The sequence below is a fragment of the Dipodomys ordii genome, unplaced genomic scaffold, assembly GCF_000151885.1.
Source record: "Dipodomys ordii isolate 6190 unplaced genomic scaffold, Dord_2.0 Scaffold212, whole genome shotgun sequence".
In the NCBI taxonomy this organism is placed as follows: Eukaryota; Metazoa; Chordata; class Mammalia; order Rodentia; family Heteromyidae; genus Dipodomys; species Dipodomys ordii.
Genome location: NW_012267428.1, coordinates 1 through 7,150, shown reverse-complemented (window position 1 = coordinate 7,150; position 7,150 = coordinate 1).

Genomic DNA, 7,150 nt, shown 5'->3' with positions numbered 1-7,150 from the left:
TCATTAAATGGAAGAAAGACAGCCTCTCCAACAAATGGTGCTTGCAGAATTGGCTATGCATGTGTAGAAAACTAAAGTTAGATCCTATATCACTCTGCACCAGATCAACTCTGAATGGATCAAAGGCCTCTAGGTAAGAGCAGATACCCTGAAAATATCAGAGAAAGGGATAGGGATTACACTAGAATGTTTTATCAAAGGTCAAAAGTTCCTAAATATAGATCAAGAAACACAACAAATCAAAGAAAGTCTGGATAAATGGGATCACATTAAGCTGCTTAGCTTTTGCCTGGTAATGGACTTAGCTAGCAAGATAAATAGAAAGCCCACAGATTGAGAGAAGATCTTTACTAGCTATACACAAACAAAGGCCTAAAATAAAAAATATACCTAGAGCTGAAAAAAATTATCCCACCCCCGCCATAGCAAATCTTCAAACAAACAACCATCTCATTAATAAGTGGCCTAAAGAATTAAAAAGAGACTTCTCTTGAGAGGAAATAATAATAGGCAATAGACACATGAGAAATGTTTAACATAACTCACCATAAAAAAATGCAAATCAAAACTACATTGACATTCTACATCACCCCAAATAGAATGCCTGGCGGGGATGTGAACAAAAGAGAATGCTACTACACTGTTGGTGGGAATGTAAATTTGTTCAACCACGCTGGAAAGCAGTATGGAGGTTCCTCAAAAGATTAAACATAGAGCTCCCCTATGATCAAGCAATCCCTCTCTTAGGCAATGACCAAAATGATCAGAAACAAGGCTACAGTAAAGCTACTAGCACAGCTATGTTCATTGCAGCATTATTTACCACAGCTAAGATATGGAACCAACCCAGATGCCACTCAGTTAATGTGGTATAGGTGGTATATATACACAAAGGAATTCTATGTTTCCAACAGAAAGAATGACATTGCCCCATTTGAAAGGAAATGGAAAGACTTGGAAAAAAATCATATTAAGTGAAGTAAGCCAGACCCAAAGAAACAGGCTGCATGATTCCCTCACTTGTAATAATTAGTATATGTTTAGGATATTACTAGCAGAGGACCACAATAGCTCTATAGCTATCTATGTATATATGACCATATAAAATGATGTTAATCAAAAGGAACTTCCAGATATGGAAACAAGAGTGTATTTTTAGTTTTAGTTTTAAATGTACTGTGTGAAGTTATTTCTTTTTTCATTCATTTTTTCCCTTTGGTTTATCCCCTGATGCCACTGTTTTAGATTTGGTGCCCTGTGTCTTATATTTATGTTTATCTGATTTGGGGAAAGGAAGGGGAATAACAAAATGGTTAACAGTGGACAAAGGGTAAAGAAATGCAATAGTGATGCTCACAAATCACTATCACAAATCACTATAACTTGGGAGAGGTGTGGGGGGACAAAAAGTGGGAAAAAATGAGGAAAGGAGTACCACTGTTCAACAAGAAGTTTATTCATTACCTTACTTATGTGACTGTAACCCCTCTGTGCATCACAATTAGAATATAATATAAAAAATAACCAAATACTGTTATGATAGAAATCTTTAAAGGATTATATCACACTGAATTAAGGATAACAAGATATCTTGGTAGTAATTGTACAAATTTCTCTGAGGTTGCTGTTCAGTTTTTTGCTTTTTAATTTACAAAATCTGTGACCAAGCAACTAACTAGTCTGAATTTACTTTCCTGATGCACAAAAGGGACAGTGATAGCTCTCTGCCAGGGTCACGTGTAGAAGCAGAATTGGAATTATAATCTCCTGCATTTGTAGCACTCTTTTTACATGCCAGGCACTGTTCTAAATGCATTACATGGATTACATCATTTATATCTCACAATCACCAGTTGTGATGGGTTTTCTTTTTCCTTTTCATTAGAGAGGAAGAGAATTAGGCACAGATAAGCTCATCATTTGGACCAGTGAGTCCAAAGCCAGGTCATCATTTGGTACCAACTGGCTCACTTCTCTACCCCAGCTTCACAGAGGAATTGTTTGAGGAGATTTTAAAGGTACCAATGACTGGTCATTGCCCTCCAGAAATTCTGATTTAATTGGCTTGAAGTGAGGCATAGGCATTGATCTTCTCCACCACTCCCCAGGTGATTCTCCTGGCAGACGGACTGAGTACTAATCGAGATCAGGCATCCAGCAAACGTGTTGAATCTCAATAAGAGTGAACCAACCTTGAAAGCACCAAATGAGTAAATGTGCCCAGGTGCATTTCAAAACTCAATGCTTTAGGCATATAAAAAAGTCCTAGTCAAGTAAGAAACTGTTATCATTAGGTGTTTGTTAAGCTAGCATTTATCCAGGGTCTACTCTGTTTATTTTACTGATCAGAATAATAAATATGTGCATAGCATTTTCTTTTTTTCACTTTATTTTATTTTATTTTATTTTTTATTGTGAACATACTGTACAGAGGGGTTACAATTACATGGGCAGGATAATGTGTACATTTCTTATCAAGCATTGCGAAGGATTAAAAATGTTAGGGTAAGATGATGGAACATTATGAGTGGTCTGAGAGGGGTGAGAGAAGTAGTTTATTACTTAAAATGCCTAGAATTGCCAGAGCGTGGTGATAGTAAAAATACAAGCTCACTCTTAGGTTATTTCTGTGATTCTCTACAAACAATGCACCCTCTCATTTCTTACACCTGGGATGGGGGACAATGGCTCATCTTGCCATTGCTCTTCCATTATCTAAGTGACTGTTGTACAGGAGCTCAGCTATAAGAAACCAGAGAAACCACAATTTGAGATGCTGAATTGGGAGAGTCTTTATTGGAGAGCTGGCATCTGCAGCTAGACTCTTGTCTCAAAGACCCGCTGCCCCAAATTGAGCTTGAACCAACCCTTTAAAGACAAAAACTACACATTTGGGTGGAGCACCCAACCCCAACCAAAGCACACCATAGAGGGCTGTAGCTCAGGTACCAGCAGAACTTTCCAACTAAGGAAGTAGTTCAGGGGTCAGAGCAAACTTTCCATATAAGGGGTACGGGGGATACATCTCAATACTTTTAAAGAGATAATTAAGAAAGAACATACTCTGTAGCAAAACTCTCTTAAGGCTGAATGGCATGACAAGTGAATCTTCTCTGAAGCAGAGCACTGCTAGCTACCCTGGAGCTAAGTATATGCAATACAAAGAAGGACTTGTCTCACCTGTGGCCTTTGAAGCTGGGTGAAGAACGCCCATCATCCACCTAAGTGCCAGGGTGGCTGTGAGAACAAGGCCATTGTTACTTAGACCCACTCTCTTTACTTCCTGATGAATTAAACATGCATTTGCAAATGTAAATATGAAAATTATTCAGAATTATATATAAATGACATGTAGTGTACTTGGCTAGGTATATATTTAAAATTATATATTTATAATATATATATGTATGTATGTATAAAGAAAAATTATAGAAACAACTACTATGGTTTGAATAGGGAATGTTTCTCAAGTGTAGGATATTTAGTCCTCAGTTGGTGGCACCATTTTGAGATCTTAAGGGTAGGCCCTAAGTGGAGGAAATAGGTCACTGGGACAGAATGCCTTTGAAGGTCATATCTGGCACCTTGTCTTTTTCTAGCTCTGTTTCCTGTTGCTATGAGTGAACAGCCTCCTCCACATACTCATGCAATCGTGAGTCCTGTCTCATCACACATCCAGGATCAATAAAACCAACGTCATGGACTGAAATATCTAAAACTATGAGTTAAAATAAAATCTTTTTTTTCTTTAAGTTTTTTTTCTGTCCAATATCTGGTTAAAGCAATGGAAAAAAAAACCCTTACTGATCTGATACCATTTTTTCTATTTTCCAGATGGAGAACTGAAACAGAATTTCACACACTTGTTTAATTTTAGGAAGCAAGGAATAGAATAAAATGAGTGCATTCACAGAGTGATTGACCTTTATTATCTGTTTCAATCTTTTCAACAGTACTGTGAAAAGATATTTTTATTAGTCCATTTTTAGTGAAGGCATAAGAGAAATTTACAAAAATAGTAAAGGAAAGGATGTTAAAACAATGTTTATATCTTTACCCAACTAGTAATATTTGAGCCAGAACATGGACATATGAGCTGTGTGTGAAGCTTATGACATATTGTCTCACCCCCTTTTTTGCAGGTCCTAGGTCTTGAACTCAGAGCTTTGGCACTATGGCATTGCGTCTGAATTCTTTTTGCTCAAGACTAATGCTTCTATCACTTGAGCCACAGCTCCACTTCTGGTTTTGTGGACTTTCCTACCCAGGCTGGTTTCAAACCTTGATCCTAAGATATGAACTTTCTAAGTGGCTAAAATTATAGGTGAGAGCCATCAGTACCCAGTCATATTGCTTTTTAATTAAGACAGTAAGAGGAAGGAGCCAAATTATTATTTTTTTCTCAATATATTTCTCAGGTTCATATCAGCAATGCACACAGCTCATTGAAACCCATTTTAATTCCCTCTTAGACCTGAGCATTTCTTTTTAGTTAACTAGGGTTATCTCTCTTCACATGTCAAGAATTGAACTCCTGTCACTTCCCTCTATTTGAGACTCCAGTGTTAGAAGCCTTGTGAGCAGTGTTGGCAAACTTTAGGCTCTCACTGGACACCAGTGTTTCACTTTGGGAGGGAGGTGGTTGCAAGGCACATAGTGCTGACAACTAAGCTTGGGCTCCTCACTGTTGTCCAGTTCAGAGTGCTTCTTTTAAGAAGGACAGATCAGGAAGAATTTGTATCTAAATTTTGTGCCTGTGTGATTCTGAAGAGGTCAACAAACCTCACATCTAGATCCTTGAGTGAATGATATAGGAAAATATGGAAGGCAGTCATCTCAAGGATGACATTTTCTTGAAAGAGGGAAAAGACATCCAGTTATAAGATGAAAGTCTGGAGCATGAGGATCTGTTCCATTTCATCTGACTTTGGAATTGAAAAATCAAAATGATCATTATTAAGGACTGAATTGTGTCCCTCCTCCAAGTTCATCATATAACTGATTAAATGTATTTGGACCTAGGGTTATTAAAGCATTAATGGAATTTAAATAAACAAAGTGATGGAAGTTAAATGATGGGGGTCCCTCATCCACTGTGAACAATGTCCTTATAAGAGACAGTGAAGGCAGAAATACATGATGATAGATAAAAGGCCGTATGTGAATAAAACAAGAAGACAGATACTTGCAAGCCAAGAAGAGAGACCTGGGAGTAATATAAATTACAGACACTCTGATCTCACTTTCAGTTGCATGAATGTGAGAAAATAAATTAATATTGTTGAATTCTTGCTATCTGTAGCCCCAGCAACCTAATACAATCACATTTGTGCTATAAATTGTTTCCAATTTGTTTATTTTGTTGTGGTCGGACTACACATGAATAAATGAGAAGCAGTCATGGCTAGATAGGTCTGTTTCCAAGTAATTCTCATTTTATTATATGAAAGTGAAACTCTTATTTCACTTTAATACTTGTGAAAAAAGGTTTTCTTAAACCACCTAAACTGTATGAAGATCATCTCTCTGGAAGGAAAAGAAAAAGTCTGTTTTCTCTTTGTCCTACACTCCTGGTTTTTTGTATATTTTAAGAGGCTTGATCTTTTAAAAACTCTTTGATGTTTACCCCAATTTTATTTTTGTTTTTAAAACTGTCTGTCAGGGAATGCTTATGCCATCTTCCTCCTCTTAATTGGACTTGGTATTGAGTGACAGATCAAATGGTCTTAATTAATAACAATGACAAATTGCCTTTAGATGGCACTTGAACATAAAAGGAAACACTTCTATTAAACAAATGTATGTCACAAGAAACTCATTAATAGTTCTGCCAGTGATCATAGTTGTATAATTTTTCTTATCACTGCTAATAGCCAACAAAGTTTTAATTGCATTTGTGGCTTAATTAAAAATTTCAATCCTATTAATAAGTGCCAATGGTTCAGATATCCCATTAAATGGTTTGCAGAACTTAGACTATATTTTTTGAGGTGTCACTTCTTAGGAAGACATGAGAAAGTATGCGTAGAGAAGAGGTTTGAGTATGAAAATCTCAATCTGTAGCAAGAGACAGAATTGGTCATATATATTATTTATCCTAATTCTGGTATTTTAAGTGTGTACACGCATATGCATGCACACACACATACACCTATATGTTTATATCTATATCTATATATTTGTCACATACATTCTGACACAAATAGTAGAGAAAGTTGCCCATCTCCAAAGTAAGCAACTCTTTTACTAGGCAAGAAAGCATATCTCCTAAGTAAATCAGCTCTCTCTCACTCTCTTTCTTTAAAACAGCTTCCTCCTATTCATCCATTTACAAACTGTGACTATGATTGGTCATGTATTCACCACACCCACCATCTCTTCTTCCTAGGCCCTCAACTACATTCATTTACCAGTCCATGTAGGTGGGTCCAGAGGATATATGACTTATTCTTGTCAATGTCCTTGGTCACAAGCCCTGTATTCTTTTTGTATTTGGAGACTTTTAGAGCAGGTAATTCTTCTGCATCCTCTCATTTCCATCTGCCTTCCAGATGAGGTCAATCAAGAGGACAGCCCTAGAAAGCACTGGTTGAAAGGACCTTGAGTGTAAATCACTGTGTGGAGCAGAGATCTTCCACTACTGTCCTGATGAGGTTAGTTGACTCTAGTGTGAGTGATGAATTAGCCTTAAATTAAACCATTGATATTTCAGCATTATTTTATAACACAACTCACTCTTTGCAACAATGAGATGTACAAGATGTTATGTCAAAAAATGACCTTTACAACTTTGGCACGGGAGGGTGAGAGGGGGGGAGGGGAAGAGGGGGAGTTGGGATGATTTCTTTGTTGCTTTCTATGTCCCCCCTCATGGTATAACCCCTGCTTTCATTGTATTTGATGATGGTATAATTTGTGGAAGGGAAGGGAAAAAACAAATGGTTTGAATTAGGGATACAGGTAGACCTATTGCAACAATGAGATGTTCAAGTCGCTATGTCGAAAAATGAACTTTACAACTTTGGCCGGGAGGGTGTGTGTGTGTGTGGGGGGGGGAAGATGGAAAGGGATGGGAAGGGGAAACAAAGGAGGAGGCAACAATGCTTGATAAGTAATGTACTCATTATCTTGCCCATGTAATTGTAACCCC